This window comes from Lepidochelys olivacea (assembly GCF_965140295.1).
Source record: "Lepidochelys olivacea isolate rLepOli2 genome assembly, chromosome: 3".
Lineage (NCBI taxonomy): Eukaryota > Metazoa > Chordata > Testudines > Cheloniidae > Lepidochelys > Lepidochelys olivacea.
In genome coordinates this window covers 20,120,005-20,136,437 of record NC_140413.1, presented here as the reverse complement: position 1 = coordinate 20,136,437, position 16,433 = coordinate 20,120,005, and positions in this window count along the sequence as shown.

The following is a 16,433-nucleotide window of genomic DNA, read 5'->3' as shown; positions in this document are numbered from 1 at the left end:
AACAAATTTATTTGAGCATAAGCTTTCGCGAGCTACAGCTCTTTTCATCCGATGCATGTAGCTCACAAAAGCTTATGCTTAAATAAATGCGTTAGTCTCTAAGGTGCCACAAGTCCTCCTTTTCTTTTTGCAGATATAGACTAACATGGCTGTTACTCTGAAACCAGTCCTTTCATTGTCACTTGTTCAACAAGTGCTCTACAAGATGATTACGCACTGTAGCTGAGTGCAAATAGGATAATAAAATTACTAGACCGCTGTAAATATGCTAGAGCTAGTTAAAAAAGTAAAATATTTTCCATGACAGCTTATGAATGAAACAATTTTGTTATGATGTAAATTACACATTTCCATCCACCCATATCTCTTTCCTTCCCCATTTGCCCTCTTTCTTCACTTTCAGAAATAAGGCAGAAGGACAGAAGAAGATAAAAGGCAGAGACAGCCCCCACATTGTCAGGTTTTTTCCTCGCTCTCTTCCCTGTTTGTTTGTTTGTTTGTTTGTTTGTTTGTTTGTTTTCTGTAGAAATGTTCATTTGGCCAAAAATAGGGTGACCATATTTTCCCAAAGGGAAAATGGGACACTGTGCAGGGCTGGCCTGAGGCCACTTCTGCCCCCCTCCCATCTGGGGCCAGCCCAAGGCCCCCTCCCAAGCCAGCCTGCATGTGCAGGGCTGGCATTGCTGCTCGCACCCTCCCCTGCTCATTCCTCTGTGCCCCACTAAGGGTCGCACCCACTTTTTTGGCATAACTGGGCATTTTCCCCATTTTCTCTTGCTGACTTGATGACCAATTGACAAGACCAAATGGGACAAATGCCCAGTTTTCCCAAAACAGTCGGGACGGCCAGGACAGGGCTTAAAAAAGGGACTGTCCTGGCCAAAACAGGATGTATGGTCACCCTAGCAAAAAGCCTTTTTCAGTAAAAGAAGGCTTTGACAAATAAAATAAAATAAAATAAAATAAAATTGACCAGTTCTTAATATACCTTTACAAAGTTCTTAAATAAATGACTAGAAAACATAAAATCTCTTTCCAATGCACTTGAAGATTCAAGCGTGGAAAAAAAGCACAGATTTGAGGCTAAGCTTTTCTGGCATGACTGGAGTTACTGATTTACCCCTGAAGAGAATCTGGTCCTTTGTCTTTACCACAGTGAGTCCAAACAAATTAGACAACTGAGATCTGAAGTTTGAAATGCAACATACATACAATGTGACAGGTTTCAGAGTAGCAGCCGTGTTAGTCTGTATTCACAAAAAGAAAATGAGTACTTGTGGCACCTTAGAGACTAACAAATTTATATGAGCATAAGCTTTCGTGAGCTACAGCTCACTTCATCGGAGCAGTAGCTCACGAAAGCTTATGCTCAAATAAATTTGTTAGTCTCTAAGGTGCCACAAGTACTCCTTTTCTTTTTATACATACAATGTGTATACATTTCCTGTAGAGCTATCACATGCCATCAATATTAGTAGCAATATGCTTGGATAACAGGTTTCCACTTGCAGTTGAAAATTTCCTCCTGGTTTGGACAATGAAGAGCTCTGGAAATCATTAACTTCACTACTGAAAACTGACATGTTTTGCATTATCTGAAGATGGTAATAATGAGTCTCGATTTCAATGGTCGGGTGGATTTGCATACAGATCATAGTTTATTCTAAACATCATTCGTTCTGTATAGGAATGTATCCCCTAAAACGTGCCTAATATATTTATCCAGGGGTTCCATGGAGAGACAGGGTGAGCTGGAATCATAATGTTGTAGTGACAAAGTGGTCTGTGGATGGAGTAGTGATACCCAGTGTTGTGGCAATTGGCTGTATGTCCTGAATCCCAGTTGTTGGACCACACAGTTGGTGTAGTAGCTCCCAGCTCTGCACCTCCCATGGATGCAAAGATTTATCCCAAATGAGTCAGAAATTGAACTGGAAAAGAGGGTTGGAATTCTTTATTTGTATCTTCAGAAGTCCGGGTCATTTTTGCTTAAAACAGAGGGAAGCAGCTAATAAATTTGCTTCTTCTCTCAAGGCCAAAACAGATTCTTTGATTTGTGAGCATACTTCTTTTCAAAGATGAATCAGGAATTAAGAAAACACTCAAGGATGTTAATTTATATGTGGGAAGCTTCCCCTTTATTTTGCAAGAGGAAGTTAACAATAAACCAGCTCATGGTAGGGTTAAGACATATTTTTAAAAACTGTGTATATAAATGAGAGGTGTTTTGCCTTTCTTGCTAAAGCATTGTTATCCCTGAGTGAGATTGCTCATAATCATCGCTTCCCAACATGTGTAAGGAGATGGAATTTGTAAATTCTGCTATTACTGTAGCTTTGCATGATTGACACAAATGTGCTTTATGATAATATCTCTTGTTACTCTATACTATGAGTGAAGCCTTTGCTTACTTAGACAAAGAAAGGCTGCTTCTCTTTTGGGGATGAAGTCTTAGGGGGCTTAACCCTGCATATATTAACATGACTGAGTACCCTGATTTACATGCGTAAATTTTTGCAGACCCATGCCCTAGTTTTGCTAGAGTGTTTGATCGACAGCTATCTTTGTTAATTATTATTATTGATTGCTATTATTACCATAACTCCTAGAGGTATGTCTGCACTGCATTTAAACACCCACAGCTGGCCCATGTCTGCTGACTAGGGCTCACGGCACTCAGGCTGTGGGGCTGTAAAATTGTGGTGTAGGCTTTTGGGTTTGGGATAGCAATTATTCATCAGAAGGGAAGCACATTTTGCACTTGGTGGTGTAGACATACTCTAGGACAGTGGTTCTCAAAGCTGGTCCACCGCTTTGGCCCGTGCCGCTGCCTGCAGCCCCCATTGGCTTGGAGTGGTGAACCGCGGCCAGTGGGAGCCGCTATCGGCTGAACTTGCGAATGCAGCAGGTAAACAAACTGGTCCGGCCTGCCAGGGGCTTTTCCTGAACAAGCGGCGGACCAGCTTTGAGAACCACTGCTCTAGGAGACCCAGTCATGGACCAGGACCCCATTGTGCTAAGCGCGGTACAAACACAGAACAAAATGATGGCCCCTAGGGCCCAGGGGCTTACAATCTAAGTACAAGACAATAGATAACAGGAGGACATAGACAGATGGATGGGGGGGTTCACGGAAATAATGAAGACAACATTGGTCACCATGATAGGCTGTGTCTCAGCAAACCAGCAGCCTAACCATTGTCAAGTAAGGCATCAATATTTCTGTAGAAAGCATGTTTGGCAAGAGTTCAGAAGGATAGAAGATACATTCTGACTTTTATATCCGTGCCACTGTAAAAAATGATTAAAAAGCAAAATATTTTCTCTTTACTGGAAGGGAGATGGACTAGATGATATATTGTAATAGATCTTCTCCATCTCTAACTTTCAGAATTCTTAGAAGAACAAAGACTTGGTTCATAAGGTTAAGAATGACAAAAGCAAATTAAGGGCCTGCTGAAGTCCCTAACAAATGTCCCAATGACTTCAGGTTTCAGAGTAACAGGCGTGTCAGTCTGTATTCGCAAAAAGAAAAGAGTACTTGTGGCACCTTAGAGACTAACCAATTTGTTTGAGCGAGCTGTAGCTCACGAAAGCTTATGCTCAAACAAATTGGTTAATCTCTAAGGTGCCACAAGTCCTCCTTTTCTTTTTGCCAATGACTTCAGTGACAGTAGGACTGAGGCTGCTATATACTGGAAGGTCTGTCTTAGAAAGGATCCATGAAAGTGACACAAGTTCAATCAAATGAAATTTAACAATATCAACGTCACCACAGACATATCTATTTATCTGCCTACCCAATCACCATAGCATATACCATTTCCCAGGAATTTAAAAGTAGAATTGTTCCATTAATTAGATGAATCCTCTCTGTCTTACTTCTTAGCCAGTAGGAGAAAAAGATGCCTGGATATATACATATGTGTGTGAAGAACGAATGAATGAATGTATTGTGCGTGTGTGTGTGTGAGAGAGAGAGAGAGAAGACCTTACGCTGTGAATCAGGAAAACACTTTATTATGTGCTTATTTTTAAGCATGTGAGCTGGCCCATTGACCAATGGTTATAGTTAAAGCAGATGTGTAGGTGCTTTTGCTGGATTACAGTCTAGTCCTGAAAGTGCTGAGATCCATAGACACATATCTGCTTAGATAGGGGCTACTGTAGTAATACACATATGATTTAGAAAATTCTTTCCAAGATTTTGCATAATATTTGCACATTAATGTGACAGTTTTAAGCTAACATAACCATATCATAGAAAGATGAAATAAGTATCAAGTGTAGTAGAAAAAGAAAAATCCCTTGAACACCACATCCTCTAAATATTTTTCCCTCCGGCGGTGAGAGAATATGCAGGTTATGTTTCTTTGGAAATCTAATCAAGATCATGTCACATAGAACAAATTCTTTGAATTATTTTATTTTGTAACCAGATACAGAGAAAAAGGCAAAAACGTTTAGCATTCCAAAGCTAACCCAATTTTGTAAGATTTCATTATGGAGGAGCTGCATTTGCTAATTAACTACATACCAGGACAAGTCAAACTATTATTTAAAAAAACCTGAAAGTTAAATAGAGGTCCATTATTCTCCCCGCTATCAAATCCCATTCCCTGAGGAATATTTAACTAGTAGCAGCCATTTACACTTTGCCTTATTGAATCTCATTATGAAAACAAGAAGCTTACACTCAATAGCTTGTAGAAATTCAAAAAGATACACAGTTTGAGTGAGACCTTCAAAGTTGTTTAAGGGATTTAGACACCCACTGCTGACTGAAATTAATAGAAATTGAGCATCCAAATCTCTTAGACAACTTTGCAAATCTCAACTTCTCTCTTTAATAGATGGGGGGTATTGAGAAACAGAAAAGATGGAGCTTCTATGGTAGGGTACCATCAAATTCATCTTGAAACTTGGCAGGAAAGTCCATTGACTTCCCAATTGAGTTCTGCCAAACTTCGTTAATTTGCACAAATCTGCTGCTTCAAACCTAACCTGTCCCTCTGCATCCAGTCCTCCATATGTGACTGTCTCACCAATATACCTTACAGGAGAACTTGTCAAGTTGAATGTGTCCAACACTTATACCTTCTGTTTTCTTTTCAGATCATCTTTTCTTTATTTTTAACTCTGTCCTGTACTGATTCTTCAGCCAAAAAATGGGATTTTTTTTAAAAAAAGTTTAATGTATCTTTAAAAATCACTGAAATCTAATCTTGGGACCACAATGCCAAAACGCCTTAAATGATAATTGTAAGACAACACTACAGGGCAGAGTTAAGATTATTTGGGTACTTTCACTGTGCATTGCTTACCTTAATATGTTTGGATTTCTTTTAAGTATTATTTAATTTCAAATGTCCTGTATTTATAATGCTTGATTTGGGGATAATTATAACATTTCTGTAATGTGTTTTGCCCTTTTATTTCATTATTGATTCAAACTATGTATCAATGTAGGGTTGTTTTGTTTGTTGTTTATATGTTTGTTTGTTTGGGAACAGTAAAAAGACATGGAATACAAGATAGAGTTTGTTGCTACATCAGGAATTTACCAAGGATTTAAATTCTTCTAAGCATGAAACCTATGTCTTTTAGACAGCTGTACAGATTTGGAGTTGTTCTGAACAGATATTTTACTTCATGGGCCATCTTACCTGTTGATGTGAATCCACTGAAGTCATGCAGCTATATTAATTTATACCAATTGATGATCTGACCCATGTATTATAGTTTTGATTTGCTACAGATTTACTTAATTGTTCTGGAGTTTTATTGTGATCCTCAGTAGTGCTGAGTGTTTATTCATGAGATCCACTCTAAGTAAGGTGAACACTATGTCTTGAAACACATAAGACATCAATTTTATTTTCCAATCCTTCGTTTCCCTCTTTAATGACCTGATAAATTGAGAAGAGAATCTTCCAGATGTATCACTTCTAAAATACCATGTATAAAGCTATGAGGAAAGCAAGGTTAGAATTATAAAATGGCCTTCACATTCAAGTGTACTGTTTCAATCATTACATTTGTTCTCCCAGCCATACTTTGAGGCTTAAACTAATTTATCGAGAATTGATCTGTAGACTTGTTTTCTTTTGTTTTTACCTATTGCAAAGCTCCTGGAGATGTCAGAGAAATTATGATATTGTAAATGAAAGCAAATGACTAAACACATTGATTTCTGATTCTTTCATGGTGGAAGATCAATTACTGCATATGCCATGAAAGAAATGGGTTAAAAAACCCACTTTTTCATAGAATTCAGTATAAAATAATGCTCAGTTGATAACTTTAATTATTTATTCTTCCTAATACAGAATATGATACTACTCTCATTGGAGTCAGTGGGAGTTTTGGACCAGGATTTAAATCTGAACAGGATTTGTACTATAATGAGGAACATAGTGTTTCTACTGGGAGTTTTTTTACATGGTAATTCATACTAGGCTATTGTTGTTATGAACTCCTACAAATCATGGTCAGTTCACATCTGGCTAAAGAAATTTGTCCATTGCTGTCATTTATCAGTTGGGAATGAGATATTTCAAATAAATGTGCCTTTCCTAGAGGAAAAACAGGTGTAAATCAGTTAAAATGTTTGTCTGGAAGCTGGCAGTTTATTACCTAGGTGATGATCCCTTTATATTTTTTACTTTGCAGTGTGAAACGAAAAATAATTTCACATGACGGAATGACAAAATACCTTTTTCCCCTGGTGAAATCTTTAACCTCTTAGACATTATGATTCAGATATATTTTACATCTAAGATTAGCATCAAGAAATCCCAAATCTCAGCACTGAGACACTAAATAGCTATCTGTGGACTTGACAGCACGAACTTGCCATTAAGGCACATACTGTAGAGCATTCTCTCTCTGAAAAAGGAAAAGCAGCAAAACAATTCAGAGATTTTTAAACTAGGTGATGGAGCATTTATCTCTGAAATTGTGTAATTTTCTAGGCTAGTCTGCTAATTGTGCTGATTTGATTTTCAGTTGCCAGGCTGTGATACCCTTTTCGTTTACCAATCCATTGCCAATCTGAACAAGAATCTTTGTGCTCTCCAATGGAAGATTCAGCCAGGTCATCAGCTGGTGCAAATCTGCTTAGCTCCCTTGACTTCAATAATGTTACAATGATTTACAGCTGCTAAGGATCTGCCCAAGTGTTTGTAAACTATAGAGGTCTCCTTTGGCACTGTTTGTGGCTTTAATAACACATTTTCTCATTGCATGTTTAGACGTTCTTGCCCAGAATATGCCATCTTTTTGCATACTGTTCATTCCCAGAGGAGAAACTCTTAGCAAAAAGCAATAACTAATGGCAGTTTAATCTATAGCTCCTGTTAAGAAAAAAAACAGATAATGATTCTCAGTTGTTCTCAACTGCCTAGTAGATCTTTGAAAAGTTCTATGCAGATTGGGACAGAAAATATATGTATCCAAATTCTATTTTATCATGAGGTGCAGACTTTGACAAATCTGTTCTTCTACAAGTCTTTATGAGGTACTCTCCATTAGGATGCAGGGACTGACTCTGGAGCGACTGCATTCCATTAACAAGTGCTATATTTTAATTAGTTTTCTCTCCAAATACAACCTATGCTTGATCAAGATTATTCAGCATTTCTATTGGCGGCCAAGATGCATGCCCAAATTGGTACCTTGGCCTTGAGGACAGTGATACAGGATCAGTAGTGTGGCCTTACCTTGCAATTCACTTACAGTTCTCTTAATTACAATTAATAGTATCTGCCAAAAGGAAACAGAGTATTGGAATAATTCTGGAAGGAATAACATGTGCATTAATTCATCTCTTAGTGAGGACATTATCTGGCAAAGCAGCATTTGAATTCTGTCTGACACTACGTTTATTTAATTGTATGTTCTGATTAATTTAACACAGTCACCATCTATTTACAGTTCATTGAATTCTTCCTTATTGCTGTAGGACCAATATGTGCATATGCGTAATACAGAGACATGAGATACAACATAGATTATATCTTCACTTGGTGATAAATCCTGTCCGTGAATGGATGGATTAAATGACTTCATGTGAGGATGTATCAGCAGATCCAGCTAGAACTCACTTTGGAGATCAGAGAGTGAGTCAGCAATCATCTTAGCCCAGTCTAGACTATCACAGCTTTAATCAGTAGAGTGAATAAGCAATGTCATTTAATTTCCACTACAGTTCTTTGGTGCTTTTTTATTGATACAGCATAAAAAAGGTTAGAATCTTTATCAGAATCTTCCGCAACCTCAGTTATACTTAAAGTGTCCACAAAAAAAAATCACTAAATTAGTGATCCTTATATTTTCCTTTTCTGGTGAGAAATGTCATGTACATAAACCAAATGGCACAAAAGGTCGAGATATAGGAAGCTGCTTAAGCGTGTGCTTATGTGACTGTTTCCACTGACATGAATAGTAGAGCTGGTCAGGAAATATGTGAAACTGGGCTTCATTCAATTGATATTTTATTTAGTTTGGATTTATGTGGTTCTGCAATGCTCCCCAAGTTTTGCTTCGAGTTTGAAACTCCATAGTTTCACATTGTTTCACAGAATTCCTCATGATTTCAATGCAAATCTATATATTGGGGAAACATCCTTCCCTATAGTACTACACTGGTCCTTTATGTACTGTGGGGTAAAGTTTCTATCCAGCAATAATATTTTATTTTCTAGTTCTTCCTTTGCTTCTCAGGTTGAGTACTGGCATTCTTCTGGTCAGACTCCAGAACTAGCAGGTATGAGTGTTCTGGGTGTCAGTTATGCCACATATCTTGAGCAATCCATTACTTCCTGCTGTACTTATTTAATGTTTGTGAAGCAATAAATAAATGTTAAGTACCATCGCATAGATTCATACTAATAGACAATTTACTACACAGGGACAAGATTTTAATATTTAGTGCTCATCTTTAATTGTAGCCTACAGAGCCCAAAAATACTTTATGCAAAGAGGCTATGAATTTGTCAGGTTTTTATTATTTTTCAAGTTAAGAATAGGAGAGGTGGGATCATGGAAGAAATAATCAGAGAATTGAGTACAAAAATTAAACAATGTGAAATCAAAGTAAGAGATTCTGACTTTCTTGCCCATGTAGAATAGCACCCTTATTTCACAAGGTATCCTACTTACAGTTCTAGGTCTTTGAGTGAGAGAAATGGAGGGCTAAAGGAGGAGGATTCAAGAATCATTGAGACCTTTATTCTGAAAATAAGTGTATGGCTTCAGTGGGACAGCTCATGGAATTAGGTACTATGCCATAAGAGTAAAGGCAGTTAGCATAACCTATCCCAGAATTAGATTGTGAACTCTTTGGGGCAGGGACAAAGTTTTTGTTCTATGTTTGTACAGTGTCTATCATAATGGGGTCATGGTACGTGCTATCACAATACAAAAAATAATGCAAAGAAAACCAAGATCTCTTTCAACAAACTGTGGAAGAAGAAAAGATCACAGTAACTTAATTGAAAGCCAATATCCATTCTAATTCAACAAAGTTGCAAGTGTGAAACCTATATGGCAAACTATATCCCTGAACCCACTTTCATTCAGTACTCGTTCAAATCATGAGTAAGTCCACTAAAGAAATATAACATTGAAAGAGTAAGATGGGAAAGTGAGAGATGAGTCCACTCAATTTAGGCTTACTCTTCTTTCATCTTTATTTATAACTTTTTAGACAGAATCACTCATAATATCTGATCATATCCATATGACAGATAAGACAGATAAGATAGAAAAGGGAGGGGCCAGGTTACCAAGTTCTGGGGTACCAGGAGGATCTCCACTTTATGATGGCCATCTCAGTCTCTATACCTGTGTTCTCCAACTTGGACCCTTGGTCACTTGATTTTTATATATTAATTTGTCCTTGTACATAATCTAAGATCCCACATATCCAGTTACACATTCAAACTTCCATAAGTTATTTTTCATTCTCCATTCTATGTTATTATAAATCATAGACATTACATCAGCACTCTTTTTTTTTACCATTCAACATACATTGCCATGAACTGTTAATATTTCTACATGAAAAATTTCAAAAGATCTAGGTTTCATTGAAATGCGGAACTAAAACAAATTTTTAAACTTAGATATTTTTTGCAAAACAGAATTGTTTTCCAACCAACCCTACTAATGACTCTTTTTAAAATGATCTCCTGTAAATATTTGGCCACAGTTTTCCAGTGCTGAACAGTGTATGCACAAGTGACAATATATAAAACACGATAAAAAATTCCAACAACAGTCTTAGCATTTTAATGAAAATATATGTAAAAGTTCTTTATAGGCTAGATTGTCTTTTATTTACAAGTTAAACATTTCACAAATAAATGTTATTTTTAAGTTGATGGTGACCAGTTATATTCTATTTTAACTAAAGTTTGATCTGGGAATTGTAATCTTGTGTAGAACAACTATGTGAAGGAAGAATAATATGGTAGTTTCTGCTTTCTCTGTGATTAAAGCTTTGTTCTTCGAGCTGTTTTTGCAGTAGCTATTGCTATGCACCCTTTTACTATGTTTTATTTTTCCTATACAAAGTCCATTCAGAATGAATGGGACTCCTGCATTATTTATGTCTTTAAAAATTGCACAAAAAGAATAAGATACAGATAAAGAAACAGTATGTTGCATATTTTAACATAAAAGTACTACATAGTAAAAATGATGTGGCATTTTATGCATTTTAGAAGTAGATTGAGTTGTATATGATTCTTACATAAAATTATGAATTACTTATTTCATAAAGTCCAGTTAAAGACAACAAATGTTAATACCATTGCTTTATTATTACAGTGAGAAAGCTCATGTTCTGTAACAAGATAAAATGTTACACAGTGAATGGTGTAAGCAGATTAACATTCCATTCTACCAAGGACCAAACCCTGACCTCTTTTCTATGGTTCACAAGGCCCAAACTGTAACAGAAATATCAGTTGAAGAGGCCTTGTGGTGGGGGACTTCATAACCATCTGATTGTTCTCTGTGCTGGCTTTTTACATGGGTGTGTTGAAGGACCATCTTGGAGAACCTAAATGCATAGGTCTCTGTACAGCATGTGTACACTGACCTAAAACCCCATATAGTGATGAGAGCAAAGGGCATCTATTTGTGTCTCATAGGTAGAGCTGTCAGGACTTTTCCCAACAAATGTTCTTCATTGGAAAATGCCAATTTGTCAAAACTGAAACATTGCATGGGAGTCTCTCTCTTTTGACAAACTTCCATCAAGAAGGTTTCTCATTTCAAAAATGGACTTTCTGGTTAAAAGCAAAAGACCTGCACACTGCAGAATAGCCAGTAGCCCAGGATTAGAGAACTTTCCTGTCAAAACCAGGTTCAGGTCTTTGTTGTGCCTGATTTAGAGCAAGTTCAATTTCTCCTGTTGGAGTCGTTTCATTTTGTATAAATAAGTATTCATCAGGAAAGAGAGAGACTTGACTTTATAGCCTGCTGAATCAGTAGAACAGGGACTTAATCTTGGGCCTCCCTTATTCCAGGCAAGTTCCCTTGGCTATTCTGAGGTAGGTGTATCTCTTTTTTTTAGCAAATTTTGAAAGGTCTGTGTTGTATTCCAATGCACAATGAGAACAAATTCTGAAACCTTAAATTGTTTTGCCAAATGAATTCTTGTTTTCTGGCCAGTCCTTCTCCTAGCCTGTTGCAATAGCGATGGCTCAACTGTACAGGTGTCCCAGGTGCTGTTTCTGGGCTGAAGAAAGGATAGCTTCCCTCTGAACAATCCTTTTACTGAACTTAGATAGATAGATAGATAGATAGATAGATAGATAGATAGATAGATAGATAGATAGATAGATAGATAGATGCCGCTACTCCACATATCAACAGTGCTGAAAGTCCAGCCCTCTGCCCCCCACGGCACTGCTTAGATTGGGAGGTGGAAGGAAATCCCACTCTGACTTCCTGCTGCCCACTCTCCTCTGACTGGAGGAGGAAGATGTCTTTTTGAGAAGATACCGCATGAGCTGTCAGACAGGAAACATGCTGCTGCTAGTGCAGATTAACATCAGCCTGAGAGTTGGATCTCAGGGTTGAAGGACAGAGCAGCCTGTTTGTCTACCTACCATGAGTTTGCTCCACATGTGAGAATCAACCTGGACCCAGAGGGAAGGCAGTGCCCAGATTGGTAATGGAGGGATTGATGGTGTGGATGGGCATTTGAACGGTTTGTTTGCTGATAACGGTGTTTGTTACTGATTTCTGGGTGAATTCCTGCCTCTGCAAAAGTTGCAGGTGCGGTCTCCACCCCTTGGGAACTGGTGGGCATTTGCAACTAACTACCAGAGAGGGAGGTCCTGAGTATGTATACATGCTATTCAAGAGTAATTACAAAGCCATACTTTACATAAGATTGGATGAAACTGAGTTATAATAAAAATACTTGTCTGGCTACAGTGGCAGTATACATGCATGATGAAATTCTTAGGGTTTTTTTGTTTTTAGTCTTATAAATGTATAAGGTTTATTTGCCTGGTTATTCCCCTCGAGAATAATTTAATAAAACTGAGAACTTATATGGTGATTGCACCTCTGAAAAATCAGGCCACCTTTAATTTAGGTACTTATATATGCATTTACTTGCCTACCTTTAGACTCCAAGTCAGAAAAGTTTGGCCAGAAAGTATAAGAGACATGCTTTATTGCAGGAAGTGAACATAGTAGATTTTTTTTTATGAGAGCATCCTTCAAAAAGAGTTTGGCCAAAATGCCATTGTGACATTCTGCAACAGTGCAAAATGATCCAAGCAAGGCATCCATTTATTATTCCCCCCAAATAGGATGTTTTTGTAGTGCTAGCTTTGAAAGTCCTCTTTATCTTCATTAAAGTGTCATACAAGTTTTGTCATTGAACTCCAGCAGTTCTGTGGTGCTAACAAGTCCTACAAAATTCTCAGAAATAAAAATATATATTTGTAGAGTATCTGGAGCACAGCAAATAAGCCTCTTATCCAACTTCTCAAGAGCACCTTTATGGCTGTACCACTCTGAATTTGACAAATCAAAAGTGAATGCCTAGTCACTACTTTTCCACAAGATATTTCTTTGAGTCACAGGAGGGAAAGCATTGTGTCAGCACCCTGCTGCATGTTTCATCCACTCCATGTGGTACTTTCCCTTTTATCTGCCTGGATTTGCACACTGAGCAATGCAAGGTAGCTTGTAGAACTGGAACAACTTTGTGGCTGCTGTTGAGCAACTGCAAGGAGACTCAGACTGAGCACAGGGCTCCTCAAGGAGCCTTGCTGCTAGAAAAGCAGCGTAGAGACAAGAGAAAGCCATGTGTGTCTGCATACCTGGAGATGCCCTTCCACGCAGATTCCCCTAAATCGTCATTGCTTAGAGCATTTGACTACTTCCCACTTCATGACTCCTTGAACTCCTCTCCCTGGAAGGATGAGTTGCAGGGAACTCTTCCAGCCTGCATGGAGCATTCCAGCATGTTTTTTATTCATCTGGAAAGCTATCTGCTGGATGAAAAATACTGACTTGTCTTTCAAATAGTGTAGAATGAGTCTAAAGGATATTCTTACAAGAATAAATATCTAGTTATCTCTTCATATGCCAGCTGCATTTTTCTAGTAGAGTTACTGGTGACTTCACAGTGATTGATGAAAAACTCAATTTTTGATAGTACTTTAATTTCTCCGTTAAAGCTCTTTTGCCAATATCTAAAGGTGAGGTGACATTCAAACATATGTGACTTATTGCTCCAGGAGACGTATTGCAAGACATATTGCAATTTGTTGCTATTAAGCCAACTTTATGTCATTTACTAAAATGAAAACAGATGCTGTGCAAAACAAATAATAAAGGCTGAATATCTGAGAATTAGCCATCCTTTCAGTCATTCATATTTAAACAATTCTTCCATATGTGACATATTTCAGCTAACTCAGCAAGAAATATATTTCAGCAAGACACAAAATAAAAACAACAACAAGAAACAACATTCTCTGTTCCAAAGATCTTACAGCCTAGAAAACTTACAGCAAGATGACTGGATACACTGGAAGACTCAGAGTAGAGTATTCATTCTTTTTGATTGTCTTGTTTTTTTCATTCATCACATTTAAGTAATTCATATATTTTGAGGCTATCAGGGAAGATTTCAATAAGGAGGTGTTAAGAACTCTGCTATTGTTGTAATAGCATGTTAGTGTTCATTATTTATCACTGCAAAGGTAGCAGATGCCCCCTAACACACATAAAAAAAAATACTATCCTTATCCTATCAAGCGTACAAACTAACACCTGGCATTCAAAGGAATGGAACCTAAGGGATGACAGGGGAAGCTGTACAGGGGAAGACTAACACAGCAATGTCACCCTTGGTTGTTCTCAATAAATTAAAAAATAATGATTTAGCAATTATTTTTCCCATTCATTGTTTCCTAAATATCTAGATTGGAATATACGCTATAGCGATAGAAATAGAGAAGAATGCACACATATATCTTTGAAATGCTAGATTGACAGATACAGATATTTGTTCGGGAGTAATCAGAGCATAACCCACAGCTGTGTATACCCACAGCTGCCTGTACTGAAGTTCAAGAACTCTCAGTGCACAAAAAAGCAAACAAACCATCAACCACCACCCTTTTTTATCATTATTATCTTGCAAGCAAGTCTGCCTGTCATTTCCTCCAAGCCACCCCCATCTGCCAAAATCCACCACTGATCACCACTTTAAGTATTCTCATTTCAGGGACAAAAAATAAAATTATTTTTCGTTGCCTTCTGCCCAAGCCTCCGGCAGTCATATCAACAGTCCCATCTGTTCTTTCCCCAGCTTAATCCTACCCAGATCCCTGTTTTCAGGATTCTCAATTAAAAAAGAAAAAGAAAAAGTGCAGCGTGTATAACCATTGCATTGTACTCAGTGCAATATACCTCCACAGCAGCACTTGGTCTCTCTCACACATATATGACGTCTCTTCATTTTAAGCACATTGTTTTTCTGAAATGAAAAGAATTCTAAAGCACTTATGTGTGCTCAACCAATCGTATCTCTGAACTGGCTGAACATTGCTAATGTGATGAATTTGCTTAGGAGCAGAGTTGTCAGAACTGTTAAATCACTGGGCCTGACAGCACATGCTTCAGATTTTCAGAGCTGGGCTTGAGGCAACAAAATAAAACATGTATACATACCTCTTACAGTTGTCACCTCCCATCATGTTGCACAGTTCTAACATTATGGAGCAGTGACAGTTACTCCACAGTGGAGCGGTACAACTGAGTTTCCATTATAAACCTAATTTTACCTCTCCTCCCCCTATAGAACCCAGAGGGGGAAAAATCATACTGGTCTCAAAACTGGTAGATTAATTCTGAGGCCCACAGTAGAATGTATCTAGAAAACCAGATAAGGGGCTCAGTTAGGGTGTCCTAAAACAGAGCTGTTCAACACCATTCTAAAGGCCTATCTTATTTATCATTTTGTCCAAAAAGAGAGAAGACAGATGAAAGCTGCTTCACTAGATTCTCCCAGTAGAAATGTGGGATGGAATCCTGACTTAGTTGACATTAATGTGAGTTTTGCCATTGATTTCAATAGTGCCAGGATTTTGCCCTTACTGCCCAGTGCACACCATTCCTGCCCCAACTCACATTTTCTCTCTTTGGTCTGTATGATCTCCCCTGGGTTCGCCTACTGCAGCACTTAGCAATACAACTTAATGGGAGAGGACCCCTCTGTTCAAGGTCTGTCTGATGATGTCCACAAGAAGATGTTAAATACCAGAAACTCCTTGTCCTTCAGCACCTCTCAGTAGGGGCTGAGTGATTCTTGTCTCTGAAGTGCATGACATTGTCAATACAACAATATTCTTCTTAAAACCCAGATTTGTTTAAAATAGAGAGAAAATCATAGTAGAAGAGAAAAAAATGTTTGCATATCATTCCTCAAGCTGAGTATTTTGCAAAGCCCCATGAAGTAGGCATCTCTTAGATTAGTTATAAGCAAAACAAAATGAAGATCTTGCTGTTTGCTTTGCCTAGCTTACCATTCAACTCATTTCTATATCACTGACTTGTCCTCTTCGTTATTTATCACTCCCCCAAATTTCTGTGTCACTTGCAAAGTTTATATCAGTTGTCTTCCAGGTCACTGACAGAAATGTTAGATAGCATATGGTCAAGAACTAATTCCTGTGGGATCCCATTGGAAACACCCTCACTCAGTGATGATAACCCATGTACAATTACATTTTGAGACCTATTCATTAGCCAGTTTTTAACTCATGTAATGTGTGCCATGTTAATTTTGTATCATTCTAGTTTTTCAGTCAAAATGTGAATGTAGATGTAAATGGAAATTTCATTTTGTCGACATTTGTCAATGAAAAAAATCTGACAAAAGATCCGACCTG